Raw genomic sequence first — 16,485 nt, forward strand, 5'->3', positions numbered from 1 at the left:
AAAAATCGTTACGTTGAGCGTTAAAGTAAATCTTTCTTCCCTGAAAGTGGAATAAATAAACTCCAAACCGAGCAAGGTTTGAACTCTGGTACTTATTCAAATAATTAGTTTGCATTAGTTGATAATAAACAGCATTTGTTGTAATGCAAAATAAATAATAATAAAATAAACGAAAAATCACAATTCACGTGTAAAAAGTAAAATAAAGTCGAATGAATACAAATTAAAATTAATATTAATCTGAGTCACAGTTTATGCAAACATAAATACCTAAGTGAACAGATCTATAGGTATGTTTTTGGATGTTACAACTTGCCCCGGAAAAATGTTACAACCAGCCCCAGCATGAAATTTTTCACACAAAATAAATTTGAATAAAAAGCGAAACTAATATAGACATAACATTCACGCAATTAGAGCCAAAACACAAATACGTATAACAAAAAAACACTTAGCACTCTATCTTTTTCGGGTTAAAAGGTAGACCAAAAATAAAATTAAAAAAAAAAAGTTACAAACATGCTTTTTTTGGGCACCACCAGTGATAGGGGTTAATTTTCAAAAAATTGTCTTGCAAACGAGTATATTAAAAAGAATTCAGTCTTTTTTTTATTTTACAAGTATCTCAGGCTTTTGTATAAACATTTTCGTTGAAATTAGATAATTGGTTAGTGAGAGTCAGAAATTAGGAAAACAGTAGTTATATGTATACATATCAGGAAATGATTCAATTTTTTTTTTTCAAAAATCAATTTTTTGAAAAAAGAGAGCCCTTTTTTAAACTTTGATTCTACGTGTTCTGTTATTTTTGGCAAAAAATGTATTGCCAACTTTATTCAAAAATATTTGTTTTAATTATTTACTTATAAAAAATTAGTTTTTTTTTTTTGTTAAGCGACATAAACGATTTTGATTTTTTTTTAAATGCATCTTAATTAAAAAAAAAAATCAAATTGTAGGTAGGGTAACTTCGGGCATTATGGCGCACCGGGCATTATGGCGCACCTCTCAACTACCATACTTCCAATACTCTTTTTTAAATAAAACCAATGCAGAAACTTTCGTCTTCGTCGAACACTAGCCTTGTGACGATCGCAGGTCAGTGCTATTATTTTTGTGCCAAACAAAAAAGAAAACAAAAAAAATATACCGGTTCTGGGTTCCAATATAATATCGCTTTGTTTTTGTTTGTGTGTATCTCGGTAAGTATACAGTGCACGTGTTTGTTGTAAAGAGTGAAATGCAGAGTTCAGTTTTGGTTTGATTATATCACTTTTTATATTTTAAATGAAGTAAGAATTGTGTTAAGTTTTTGGAGTTTTGTGTATATGTGTTTTTTGTGTATTATGTAAAACTAATTTCAAAAGTAACTTACATTATGTCTCTGCATTTTTTTAAATTTGAAAATAACCTCAATTTAACGTTAATTTTATGAAACTTATTTACAATTATATTTCAGAAATGCCGAATATACGTAAAAAAAGTAAAGGGCTCCGAAGTAAATGGGGTTCGCCATATTGCCCGTACATAGGGCAATATGGTTTTTTTTGGACTGTTTTTAATTTAATTTATTTTTTGTTAAAAAACTTGAATTTTAATTCTTAAATAATTTAATTTCTTAAAAAATTTAATAAAAAAAAATGATTGAAGTAAAAATTGTTGTCCGTAGTAAAGTTATTTGAGTTTGTGCTTAGGTATGCCATAAAGCCCTAATTTACCCTATTTGTTTTTGCACCTCAAATACATTTCAGAAATTTTATTATCTTTTATTTTGCTTAATAAAAAATTAAAATAAGTGTTAAAAACCCGGCTAAAACTAAACGGTGAGGGGGAAATCGGTACAGGAGCCCAGCAAACGCCTTAAGTGTGTATGAAGTGCCCAGCAACATTTGAAGAATAAAATGGAATTCGGTAACAATGTTCAGAATCACCAGAAGAGAGAAGAGTGAAGTGAATTCGATTTTTTGTTACTTTACAAAGTTTGTTGCTGAAATTTCGCAATTCATCTTCAAACAAAGGGAAAAAAATACATACCTATTGTTTCAAAAGTTCCCACGAAATCTAATCAAGAATAACAAAAAACTTGCTTGAAAATAAAAATATAGAACTCGTTTAAAGTATTATAAAAGATAAACACTTTCATCCAATTGCTGATACTCTCAATTTAATAGTTCTACGAACAAAAGTTTATGGCAATCAAAACCCTTCTTTTCCAAAAAATAACGTATTTTTTTTGCATCGCTTTAATTTTCCAATAATCGTCTATAAACATAAAACTTGCATAGAAAAGATGAAACAAAAAAATGAAAAAAAAAAATCAGATAGAAAACTTCTCTCTTCATCTTCTGCTCGAGTAGGCTTCCAACGTCTGTAAATAATATCAAAGAAAAAAGCAAAAAGAATATAAAAAAAAACACACACAAAAAACTTGAATAGAATGCGAGAGGCAGAGCAACTCTAGAGAACACAAACGAACAAAAAAAAAAAAATAAAACATATTTCCTTCGTCTGCATACCAAACAGGGAGCATCAGCAAACAACACTCCCACACACATGTTTGTTTGGCAACTTTATCTGCCGCCATAAAGAGACATATCCATCATCCGTTACATACATAATACTCATGGATTGGATAATCTCGTCCTTTGATTTTTCTCTCCACTTGACTCGGCGCACTCAAATGTGAGCAAAATGTTACGTGTCTCGAATCCGGGGATATCCTGATCAGGGGCGGACTGGCCCACCGGGCATTCTGGATTTTTCCCGGTAGGCCCTCGGGCAAGAAAACATTTCTTAAAAGCACTTGAAATTCAATTTTTAAATTCACTCACGTCATGCTTCAAGTCGGTTTCTGGCCTTTTTAGTCAGTATAAATCTATTGTGCCCCTTATGGATCTTTCAAGACCTATAGAATTATGCTTGTGAGCCCCCTATGTATGTTTCGAGGACCACAGAATTATGTTTGCGGCATTTAAGTCAACGTAGGCCTCCTGTGGATCTTAATGGGCCTACCGAATTCTGTTTGTGGCCCCCCTATGGATTTTCAAAGGGCCCCATATGGATATTTCGAGGCCCACTGAATCATGTTTATGGCGTTTAAGTCAATGAAGGCCTCCTATGGATCTTTAGGGGCCTACCGAATTCTGTTTGTGGGCCCCCTATGGATTTTCAGGGGGCCCCATATGGATATTTCGAGGCCCACAGAATTATCTTTGTGGCCTTTAAGTCAATGAAGGCCTCCTATGGATCTTTAAAGGCCTACCGAATTCTGTTTGTGGGCCCCCTATGGATTTTCAGGGGGCCCCATATGGATCTGTCGAGGCCCATAGAATCATGTTTATGGCGTTTAAGTCAATGAAGGCCTCCTATAGATCTTTAGGGGCCTACCGAATTCTGTTTGTGGGCCCCCTATGGATTTTCAGGGGGCCCCATATGGATCTTTTGAAGCCCACAGAATCATGTTTATGGCGTTTAAGTCAATGAAGGCCTCCTATGGATCTTTAGGGGCCTACCGAATTCTGTTTCTGGGCCCTTTATGGATTTTCAGGGGGCCCCATATGGATCTTTCGAAGCTCACAGAATCATGTTTATGGCGTTTAAGTCAATGAAGGCCTCCTGTGGATCTTTAGGGGCCTACCGAATTCTGTTTGTGGGCCCCCTATGGATTTTCAGGGGGCCCCATATGGATCTTTCGAGGCCCACAGAATCATGTTTATAGAAGGCCTCCTATGGATCTTTAGGGGCCTACCTAATTCTGTTTGTGGGCCTCCTATGAATCTTTGGAGGCCTACCGAATTCTGTTTGGGGGCCCTATATGAATCTTTCGAGGCAAAAAACAACAAAAACTTTATCTGTATAGATTTTTGAAAAATCCAGATAATTATCCAGATTTTACTTTCTCTCGATAAAAACAGTGGTGCCAAGGTACTTTATTTGTTGTGTTAAGCCTGAACTATCAAAACACAAAGTCAAAAAAGTACAAAAAAGTAAACACGATGTTTTTTCTTCTTCCCCCTAGTAGCTTGTTTGTATATCTCTCTTTCATTTTAAAAAAGCTTGAACAAGACCAAGCTTTCGATTTTCACAATGTTTTAAAAACAAATACATACACTGAAACAATATTTCATACCCTTTCCGTAAGGTAGCTCTTCGATCACATAGTTCCTCTCATTTTCCGAAAAAAAAGCTCTTTTGACAAACAATTGAAATTTCAAATACATTCGATTCCCTATAAGTCATACTGTATCACTAACGATTCTCGAGCTACTTGTATTGTTTCAACCGTCCTTTGCTTCAACAGTACCTAATCTCCCCTAATTAGAGATTTAGGTGACAAAATTTTGAAATAAAAGTAACAAATTGAGTTTTTAAAAAATATTGAACTCTTAATTGATTTGCAGCAAAAAATATTTTGATTTATTAATTATTTCTTATTATTAAGAAATGTTTTAGTGAAAGAATTGTAAAAAACAAAAATCTATTATGAGCGGAGGGAGCAAAATACAGTTGCAAAGTCGGGACTTTTCGAAATTACGCAAAAACTGCATTAAATCGAAAACCGTAAGAATTTGAGATGAACAAGTTACCAAATTCTGAGAGTCCTAAAGTTAGCCTATCAGCATATTTCGTTTGATCCATTACTTTTGGGACACCCTTTGTATACAAAATATTTAACAAATTTTTAGCAAACACGAGTTATGGTATAATTACGGTGAGTCACCGTCGGTGACCATATTTCTGGGAGCAAAATCCGGGACAAAAAACATTATAAAATCGTAATAGAATGCATAGATAAAGTTGCTCAGAATATCAAAGCTTTTTATGTACCTGATAACTCACAAAAATATTTTTAATTTAATTTTATAAGAATTTTAATATCAATTTAAAAAATGATATAAAATTTAATTAATTTGTCGAAGTACCTAATTTACCGGTTCAGTAAAAGGTACTGTTAGTAACTGTTAAAAATATTATTTTTTTTTTTGTAACATGTAATTAAAAGTTTTGAAATTTTAAAGGGTTCATTATTCAAAAAACTTTTTCTTGTGAAGCTTTAACATGACAAACAAAAGCACTGGATAAATTCACGAAAACTTTTAAAAATAAATGCTTTTATTTGAAAAAATAAATGATTTTTAGCATTTACATTTTCCAAACTTGGTCAATTAATTTAAAGTAGGTACAATTAATAAAAAGGACTATCACCGACTAATTTCTATAAGTCAGTTAATGTGGTTGCAGTCCTCGTAAATTGCCACATGTTCCAAAAAAATAGATAAAACGTCCTTAACAAATATTCCTGACAGACCAACCCCTTATATTTTAGAAAAAGAAGGTGCAATAAAGACGAGATCGTTAATAAAAACATCAAGCTCTTCAAATGTCTCTGTTAAAAAATATTTCTAATATTTTTTATTTATATTAAGAACATACATACATTTTGAAAAAAAAAGAGCTTGTTTCTAATTATTTTTCGACCACTGTATATAAAAAAACAATTTCTGCATATCAACTTTTATTTTTAAATATTTCGAGTAAGTAAATAATTATGTAAGTATTTTGTGGCCCTTTTCCTAAAAGTCCCGGAAGGCCCTTTGACTCCCAGTCCGCCCCTGATCCTGATTGAGTATTTGCCCATGGATTAAGCATTTTCTTCGCCTCTCTTCTCCCTTTCGATGACGATGAATTCCATATAGAAATTCCTCTTCATTCTCTTCCACATATTTGCCAATCAATATACTTCGACAAAATCGGAATGATGAACTGTGGAGGACCGAGTGTGTGGAAAATTCATAGTCTGCAAAATAGGATACGATACTATACACTGCACTAATATCCTTGCTAGCATATACTCAGCGTCAGCAGGGTTTGGATGCGAACCCCTAAAGGACGACGGGAAAAGAAAATGTGCTTGTGATTTACCGCTTTTCCGTTCCTCTAATTTTCTGCTCACCTGTCACTTTTGCCAAGGTGTTGTAAGTACGGGGGAATGTATTGTACAAGAGGCAAGGTTTTCAGGGTTGATGTCTTTACTAATTGGTTTTGCATTGTTACAGATGTTTTAGGATTTCTATACCATACAAATTCCATGCCACAGGGGCAATTTCAACACTGTTCGTCGATAGATAAGTAAGCTTTTCACGCCAAAGGGGTCTTATATTGTATCAGTTGTTGATGAGGTAAAATACAAACAAGACCATTCTGATGGACTGATTTGTAAGGGATTCCTGAGAGTTGGATGTATTTTTGAAATACTAGAAATTTTTAATACAACGGGTTTTAAAGAAATTTTTAAAAGGACTTCGCAAATTTTAAAAACAAAAAATATCCTATGTTTATCTGTAGATTCAATTGAATATCTTCACCAAGTTTTATTAAAGTAAAATGAATACTGTAGCTTTTATGTCTCCACAAACAGGCATTTTTTAAATTTTCGTTTTTTTGTCAAATCGTTTGAACAATGAAACGAAATTAAAGAGAAACTCCATGACTCACTGTGATCTTTCCATTATTTTTTTTAACTGTAATTTTAAGATAATATATTTTTATAACATCAGTCTAAAAAGATTGTAAAATTTTGTTTAAAACTGATAAGAGATAAATATTTGATTAAACTTGGAGAATTTAGGTTAAATGGTTATTGAGAACAAGCGTGTACCTGAACGCTATTTTGGACTAATTGAAAGAAAGAAAAATAAAGAAATTATAGAAAGATGATAATTGTTAAGTTTACTTAACACTGTCTCTAACTTTAGTTTGAATAAATATAAAATATAATACGAGTCAAGGTTGCATGCGAGCTGAAAAAAGTTTAAGTTAAATAAATAGATAATAATCAACACGCATTGTGTTATGTCAATATTCTACTAACATAAATAAATAAATTTAAATTATTTTTTTTTTCATGTTGACAAACGAAATAAAATAAACTATACAAAACTGGGTTAAGAATATTTTCTCTTTAGGGGGTTAAATCTATTCGTGAGTGCGAAAAAATCGTGCTTTTTCATGAATTTTTTTATGAAGAGGCTTTCTATTAAATTAATACTAACAATAAATGGACATATATAGCGAAATTAATTTATTTAATTAATTTATTTCATATTTACAAAAATATTGAGTTCCGTTATTTTTGTAGTAGATCTCTTAGAGGATTTCCACAAAAAGGTGTCTGGCAGTGAGGAAGACATCTCTGATCCAAATTAATAAAAATAAAAAAGATTCGGTTTTAGAATAGTTGAATACAGGTAATGAACGAAGGAATAGTAAAAATTTTGATTTAAAAAAAAAATCGTTTATTACCAAGAAAATTTTCACTTTAAAGTGGCTTAAAAAGCGAATTATTGTCAGGAAAATTATTCCTTCGTTCATTACCTGTCAAAAGTATGTAAGAAGATTGTGTGAAAATTTTAAGCCGATCGGTTCAGCTGTTTAGGAGAAATTTTGCTCATGTACTTTGAAAACATCATTTCGAGAAAAACGCTTTTGAAAATAGTGAGAACCATGTAAACTTAGTTCAAACGTCCTCACATATACCTACGCTTATTTCTCCGTGACTAATTGCCGTATCAATGTGAAATTTTCCGACAGTATTTTTAAATATAGGTATGTACATTCAAATATTGCACAAAAAAAATTTTCGGTTTTTTCCAAAATAACAACTATAGGTATAACAACTTAAGTGAAAAAAAAGAACAAATTTAATGAATAAGGTGTTCCAGGCAGGAGACCTTTAATAAATACCTTATAAGACAACCTTTGGAATTAAGCCTTTTTCAAAATAAAAAGAGGTTGTCTGTAAAGATGGTTTACGGACGATGATTTTACGTGATAACGTCGTAAGAAAACAGGTTGTGTGCTTTTAAAATGAGTCAATTGAAGCGTTTATTTATTTCAAACAATTATAAAAAAATTGCTTAAAAAAAATTACCTTTTTTCTTTTCGCATTATATTAATTTTTTTTATTTTAAAAGCTTACAAAAACAATTATACCATTAAAAAGCCAAATATTTCTTCTAAGCAATAAAACCATTTTTAAATTTTTACAATGCGCAAAAAGTATTAAAATAATTTATTAAAAACAATCATTTCTGATAAAAAAAGTGAAAAAATCATTTCCATCACCCAAAAATTCATTTTTTTGATATAACAACCTATAATAAATTTTATACCACCTGAAAGCTTATTGCTTAAGCTCTAAATATATATATCGATCACGTCTATTAGGCATCTACAAAAAAACTAGAATTTTTTGAACTCGATCAATTTTCATCTAAAAAAGCAAAAAAAAAACATATAATTTTCTGTTCTCACGCTATTGAATCAATTTTTTTTAGACAACCTATAACAAATTTTATATCATGTAAAAGCTTATGATTTCTCCTTTCATATGACGTTTCAATCTTATTTCTGCGATGCCTAGAAAAAAATTAGAATTTTTTAAAGCCAACCATGTCGCATTTAGAAAATAGCCAATTTTTTTAAATTTTGTTTTACCCCTATTTACCCTATTAAAAGATAGAATTTTTTCAAATCCTTTAAATGTATTTAACTTTAGGTTATTATCTTTCAAATAAGCTATAGACGATGATTGTATCTATAATAGTTTATTTTTAATTTTTAATTGAAATTTTTGCCGCACTGCAAAAGTGCGAGAGTGGAACGGTAGAAAATGGCGTCACTTTTTTGTGGTGGCTGCCATGGTTCATCGATTTATAAGACGTTATCACGTCAAAAACATTAGTTTTTAAATACATTTTTTACTATATAATTTTAAATATGTTTGTATTTAAAAAAAATTAATTTTTTATATAAAAATCATTAAAATGTAATCAAAAGTATTGAAATATAAGAAATGTGGATTGCAAAATAGTTCCAAGGTACCTAAACAATAACTTTGTCTTGGTAAGAATTAAAGTTAAATACTCAGTTCTTTTGTTTTTAATACAAAAATATCAAACCTTAATCAAACTGTATTTTAAAAGTACACGAAGAGTGGCGCTATTTTAAAATTAAATTTCTTGTGTACGGGTTCAAGGTAAACATTATATGGTATGGTTTGATCTTAATTTTTGCTGCCGACCAGTGTAATTAATAGAACAAAAAAGCTTAGAAAATGGACATATTTAGAAAATAATGTTCCATTAAAAAATTTTGAATTTTTCAAAGTTAATGATTTCTAGAAAATCTTTTACTTTACTTATTTACGACGTTTTTATTTTTTTCGCAAGTTCTATTTTGATACCAAATTAAACCTTGGTAGGTGTGTCATTTAATTCTTTAGCTTACCTACATTTTTTTTTTTTTTGAAGATTTAAGTATATAATAATTCTCTGTTAAGTTGTTTGTTATGCTCTTTTTATTTTAATTTTTTACGACTTTTGAAGCTTTTTAAATGCTTTTCAATTACATTAACTTGGTTAAATAAGATTGAAGTTAGAGGACGAAAGTAGGAAAATTAATATTTTTTTGATGCCCAAAATTGTAGCTAATTAAATGCTAATTTGTTGCACAAAAATTAATTTTGTAGCTCCAACCAGTCATTTTTTTTTTCAATTTAAGGTTTCAGAAGTGCACTTCCGGTTTGATGAGGCCCGTGGAGACTTTTTTAAAAAATCACTTTTTTTAATTTTTTTTCTTTTGCCATTAATTGTAGCTTTTGCATTCGTACAAAAAAAAAAGTTGAGATAACATTTTTCCATCACATTGCGATGATAGAGAATGCCAAAAAATTGGGTCCCGGAAGTCCGTCTGTCAGTCTGTCTATCTGTCTGTATAAGGAACTAGAGCCTAAACGGATGGACCGATTGACTCCAAACTTGCTATGTAGCAGTTTTTGGAGACTCTCCAGAGGGGTTTTTGGAATTAATTTTTTTGGACCAAAAATAACGGTACCTGTCATACAAAAATTTCGGAAAAGTTTAATTTCACGAAAGCGGCTCCAACGATTTTGTTAAGAAAATTCAAATGTTAGTTTTTAAACAACGTTTATCTTTTGAAGAATAAAATTTTTTTGAAAATTATTATTAACGGTACCTGCCATAGGACCGCTTTTTTCAAATCGGATTTTCCGCAAAACTGCTTATTGTATTTCAACGAATTTTTTTTATACAAAAGCATTTATTTACTTTAATATAAGCCAAAAATAAAATTTTGAAAAAAATTATTTTTTGATTAATTGAAAATTTTTTTTTGAAAAATCAAATTTTCGAAAACGGGACATTAAATTTTTTTGAATTTTTGTTTTAAGATGTTGATTAGTGATTTCTACAAAATGGCATACCAATTTTATTTTAAAACTTTTTTTTCAAAAAATTATTTATAAAAAATTATGAATATTATTTTTTTGTATTTGTTTTTTTTTTTTTTTTTTTGTTTTTATATACCTACATTTCCCAACTTTCTATATAAAAAGTCTTAAAAACTTGAGTAACTTGAACTCTAAGAGCAAGAGCAAGTTCAAATGAAAAAAAAAACACCGCCAAACTATATTAAACAGTTCAAATATCTAAATAAAAAACACTAAAAAGACTCACTTTTCATCCAAAATCTATGATATTGAAAGAGTCGAAGCCTAAAACTGCTGACACTCTCTTCTATCTTTTGAATGCCGGGTGCCATTTCTAAATTATAAGAAAGTACTCGGCAACCCTACTAAAATCCTAAGTTGCCGAATACTTGTTCGTATTTTAAAGATGGCACCCGACATTATCAAGACTAAGGTCTGACCTAAAATCTGATGTATGTTTTACCATTTAATTCTATCAAATATCATTAATGTGCATGTAATCATTTAATTGTTACTTTTTCTATTCGATTCCATAGATACTAAGTGTGTTATTTGGCAAAGTTAAAATAATTTTTTTTAATTATCTAATAATCTCTTTTAACAAAAGTCTATAAAAACAACAATAAAACGATAAAAACTTGCCAAAATTCTTATTATTATATCTCTGTCAGATGAGATAGATAAAATTTTTGCAAAAATACTTAAATATTATAACCCAAATCTTTTGCAAATATTGTTTAATTTTTTTTTTCTTCTACTATCTATTTTAAAGCAAATAATTTCATTCGACTTTCAAATGTATAAAAAGTCTGAATATTTAAAAAATTATCACAGTATATTCCACAAACTTAAACAAGCAAACATAAAAAAAAAACGCAAGAAAATTAATTAAAATGAAAATTTTTATCAGTCTCATTATTGCAATTTGTAAGATTTCAAATTATTTTTTGTTTGTTTTGTTTTTGACTTTCAATTATAATTTAAATTTTTGTATAAATTCCAGTTGCAGTTATCTGCATTCAGACAGCTAAAGGTAATTTTTGGCCAGCGAAACCAACCATGAATACACCAAATAATAATAATAATAATAATGGAATGGAATTAATATGTTGCCGCAAAGGAATGATGTGCGTTAAAACAACAAAGAGTGATTGTCAACCAAACTCGGCCGGCGACAGACGTAAGTTTGTTTTTGTTTTCAACACAATTTATTAGAAATGGAATGATTTTTTGTTTGTTTTTTTTTTTTTGCTTTTTTCACTTTACAGTTGTTCTCCAGGTAAACAAACTTTACTGCGACAATAAAGGAGTAGACCAAAAAGGTGATAGAGCAGTATGTTAAATCTTATTTTTTTTTTTTTTGGAATATTAAACAATAAATAATAAAAATATATGTATATTATTTAAAAAAAAATGTTTCTCTTGTGATGAAGAGTTATTGTAAAGTCATTTTCGACTGCCCTTGTCAAAACAACGAAAGCAGAGAATAAGAATACGAATTTGTTAAAAAAATAAAAAAAAAGTTACTCATACACCCCAGTGACCGGTTATGTTTGAACTTTAAAAATTAATACAAAATTTGTTAAAACTGATAGAAAATAGCAAAAGAAAAAGACTCCAATCGAAATAACCTTTTGGTTCTCAAAACTTTATAGGATTACATTTCATTGCACTTTGAAAATAATCCCATAATCTTTAATGAAATTTAATCTTGGATTTTCTCCTTCAATAGGTTTTTAAGAGCAAAAAAAAAAGAAATTCTCCCCTCTGTATAAAATGTCAGGTTCCGATATTCCATCATCATCATCATCTTTTAAGGAAAAAAAAAATAAAAATAAATTAATCTTCACTCAAAAAACTTAGTAAGAAGAGATTTCGTCTTGATAATTCAACCAACACTCAACAGCAGACCGCAAAGCACAGCTGATAATAATCATACCCACCATCGTCATACACTTATTTTATATAGATTTTTTAATACTTCCTTATAAGTGATGATTGTAGCGTAGACGGTGATGGTGGTGGCGACGACGTTGGCGGTGGCAGAGTGACGGTGGATGGCACTCAAAAGTCTTCATCAAAACTTTTTTGATTGCAATCAGCAGGCCTAAGTAAGCGTAAAATCGAAAATCGATTATCTTTTTTTTTTTTTGGAATGGAGTCAATCAGGAATCAGCAAAAGACGATATGGTAGCAGTAGATATTTTATCTCAGTCTATCATAAGAAAGATGGCATTTATTTTTTTATTTTATTAAAGTTTTGGGGGGTGATTTTTGACCTTAACATATGTTGAACTTTAAAATTTTTAACCATTAATCATAAAAACATTCGATGATATTGGTTTGTACTTTTCTCATGTCTTTGGGGAAGAAAACATTTGAAACTTGTAAATTTTCCGTTTTCCCATCAAAAGGGATAGAGAAGGATGATATAATTTCATTTTTTTTTTTGTGATACTCATGGATTAGTCCATCACATAAAATCAATTAAATCAAATCGATTAGAGGTTTTTTTTCGTTGATAATAACACTGGTTAGCAAAATCAAACTTTTTTTTTTGTTGCCGAAACAAAAATATACTTTTTCTGAAGGTTTTCGGTGTGCTGAACTCGAATCCAAAGTAAAAAGAAAATCATTAGCTCCCGTTTTTGAAAGCGACACGTTGTAATAGATAGATGAATGAAATTTATACAGTAAATAGGTTATTAAATAAATTATGATTGTGCAAAATTTCAATTAATTTTATAATAAAAATTCTGAGATAACAGTGGAAAAATGTCTATTTCTAAACACGTTATATCTTTGGATCTAGAGCACATAACAAATTTATTTAACTTTAATACGCATGCTGATAATATTACCTTTCATTTAATATATCACAAATAACGGTACGTGCTCTACAAGTTATATCATGGGGCACGATAGTGCCCAGCCAAGTTCTCTAGCAACTTTGGCACTACACCCTTATTTACAGGAAACAACTCAGGCCATTTTCGACCCCCCTCTAACTTCCACACCAAAGATGCTAGAAATTTCAATATCGCTACATTTGTTGAGCTGATCAGCCTCCTACGATGAGTAGTTTCTGAGATATAGGGCTTTAAAAATCGCAAAAACCGTAACTGACTCACTGATTCACTAACAGATCATCAAAATTATGGAGAACTTCCCGATATCGTAGAAACTTGAAATTTTACACGGTGATAGGACTTGTGATGTAGGTATATAAAGGAAAAAATCGAAAACTTGAGATTTTCAATTCAGGGGGCGTGGCATCCGCCCATTTCCGCTGAATTTTCATAAAATATTATAGAGCACTTCTGATTATCGTAGAATCTTGAAATTTGGTAGAATGGTAGAGCTGGTAGTTTATACAAAGGAAAAAATTTAAAATTTGAGAATTTCAGCCAGGGGGCGTGGCAATCGCCCATTTCCGCTGAATTTTTCATCAAATATTATAGAGCATTTCTAACTTTCTTAGAACATTAAAATTTGGTAGAATGGTATACCTATGTCTCTCAAGTTAGCAGAGCAAGGTCAGCAGAACTATTGGATCTATTAGTGCTTATTAAGTGCTAATTAAGTACCCCAAAATTAAATTAAGTGCTCCACTACTTTTGGAGAAAATTAATGTTCTGCTAACTTGATTTAAAGTTAGCAGAGCAATTACCAGAAAATGCCCTAAACTGCTCGTAGAAAAATCGGGTTTGGTATAATATTTAGGTGCTAATTAAGTGCTTTACGAATCCAAAAAAAAATTTCCAAAAATAATTTTTTTTCTGTGATTTTCGAAAAAAATTTTTTTTTCAAACTGTCTTAAATAATTAAGTGCTTAACTAATATAAGTTAAGTACCCCATTTTTCGAAGAATTTTCCGAGATTTTCCATTAAAAAAAAATATTTTCATTTTCCATACAAATTCGTGTTCTGCTAGCTTGAATTTTGATTTTGGAAAATCTCAGAAAATGGGGTACTTAATTCAAATTAGTCGAGCACTTAATTATTCAATTCGAATTTTGTCGAAAAAAATTGAATTTTTTGAAAAAATCCAAATTCAAGTTAGCAGAACACGAATTTGTATAGAAAATGCAAATATTTTTTTTTATGAAAAATCTCGGAAAATTCTTCGGAAAATGGAGCACTTAATTCAAATTAGTCGAACATTCAATTATTTAAGTCGAATTTTGTCGAAAAAAGGGGAATTTTTTGAAAAAATCAATATTCAAGTTAGCAGAACACGAATTTGTATGAAAAATGAAAATATTTTTTTTTTAATGGAAAATCTCGGAAAATTCTTCGGAAAATGGGGTACTTAACTTATATTAGTTAAGCACTTAATTATTTAAGACAGTTTGAAAAAAAAAAAAAATTTTCGAAAATCACAGAAAAAAAATTATTTTTGGAAAAAAAATTATTTTTGGAAATTTTTTTTGGGATTCGTAGAGCACTTAATTAGCACCTAAATATTATACCAAACCCGATTTTTCTACGAGCAGCTAAGGGCATTTTCTGGTAATTGCTCTGCTAACTTTAAATCAAGTTAGCAGAACATTTATTTTCTCCAAAAGTAGCACTTAATTTAATTTTGGGGCACTTAATTAGCACTTAATAAGCACTAAAAGATCCAATAACAAAACATATGTTCTGCTGACCTTGCTCTGCTAACTTGAGAGACATGGTATACCTGGTAGTTTATACAAAAGAAAAAAATTTAAAATTTGACAATTTTAGAAAAGGATCGTGGTAACCGCCCATATTCTCTGCCTTGCAAAAAGTAGTGAAATCACAACAAAAACATTACTGTTAAAAAAAGAGCCAAGTTCTCCTATGTTGAAGTTATGCTAGCACAAAAAGTACTGAAATGTAAAAGTGTACCAAGTTCTAAAGCTTGGCTTTAAATTTGTATACATAAAATGTTGATTGTTTACTTGGAAATTTTCCAAATAGCTTTAAAAATCGGTAATTTAGAGAAAAATTGTCAAGAGAACAATCAACATTTTATTTATACAAATTTAAAGCCAAGCTTTAGAACTTGGTACACTTTTACATTTCAGTACTTTTTGTGCTAGCATAACTTGAACATAGGAGAACTTGGCTCTTTTTTTTAACAGTAATGTTTTTGTTGTGATAATCTTTAGTTGAAAAACTTGAAAAATACCTAACATCTGTGAAGATTTGTTGCCGATGACCAGCCAGCAGTAGAGGAAGTACCGTAATCTCAGTTTGAAATTTCGACATGGTTGGCTTTAAAAAATTCTTACTTTTTTTGTAGGCATGGTAGAAATATGATTGAAGCGTCATATAAAAGGTGAAATAATAATGATATAAAATTTATTATAGATTGTCTTTTAAAACATGGATTTAATGGCGTTAGAAGAGAAAAGAGATTGATTGTTTTGCTTTTTTTATGAAAACTAATTGGGTTAAAAAAATTCTATCTCTTTTTGTAGATGTTGTATAGACGTGGTCGATATAAATATTTTGATCTGAAACAATAAGCTTTCAGATTGTATAAATTTATATTTATTTATTATTTATTGTAGGTTGTCATTGTCATATAAAAAAAGTGATGGAATAAAAAAAGTTAAATTTTTTCGATTTTTTTTTAAATGATTTTTAAGGTTTCACTTCAACCACGTGTGAATTGCACATATGAATTTTTATTAATAACCATATTTTGAATACAAAAAAAAAACTTTAAAATGTCATCAAAATTATTAAAATATAAGAAATTTTAATTAAGAACCAAATTAAATTAAACTCTCGTCTTCTTTTTTAATAAAAGAGTATTAACTTTAAATAGAATTGTATTAAAAGCCTAAAAAACATCAGCAGCCATTTTAAAAAAGAAATAAAATTTCTGGTGTCTGAAAAAGTACATCTAAAAATACATATTTTGTTCCAAAAAATATGCCACCTTAAAAAAACGTGAATTTATACTTATTTGAAGGCACGGTGTTATATTTTTTGGTAAAATTACAAATAATTACTTTCAGTAATGTTTTGTTTCATTTTAAGGACAAAAGAATGAAAATATCGAAAATAATAAAAAAGAAAAAAATATTACGTAGTAATAACATTTTAAAAAACCTTGATATCAAAAATAAGAAATTTTTTTTTAATACATGCCTTCAATGAATTTTTAAAGAATTTATTTCTACATAATATTTAAAATTGTACATAGGTATGCTTGTTTG

General features: G+C 29.7%; 1 long non-coding RNA gene across 1 annotated transcript in view; it reads left to right on the top strand.

Annotated features, from left to right (window-relative positions):
* Nucleotides 1-16,485, top strand: part of LOC129910181 (uncharacterized) — a 283,266-nt gene that overhangs the window by 198,284 nt on the left and 68,497 nt on the right. The window lies entirely within an intron of this gene.

The sequence above is a fragment of the Episyrphus balteatus genome, chromosome 2, assembly GCF_945859705.1.
Source record: "Episyrphus balteatus chromosome 2, idEpiBalt1.1, whole genome shotgun sequence".
Classification (NCBI taxonomy): domain Eukaryota; kingdom Metazoa; phylum Arthropoda; class Insecta; order Diptera; family Syrphidae; genus Episyrphus; species Episyrphus balteatus.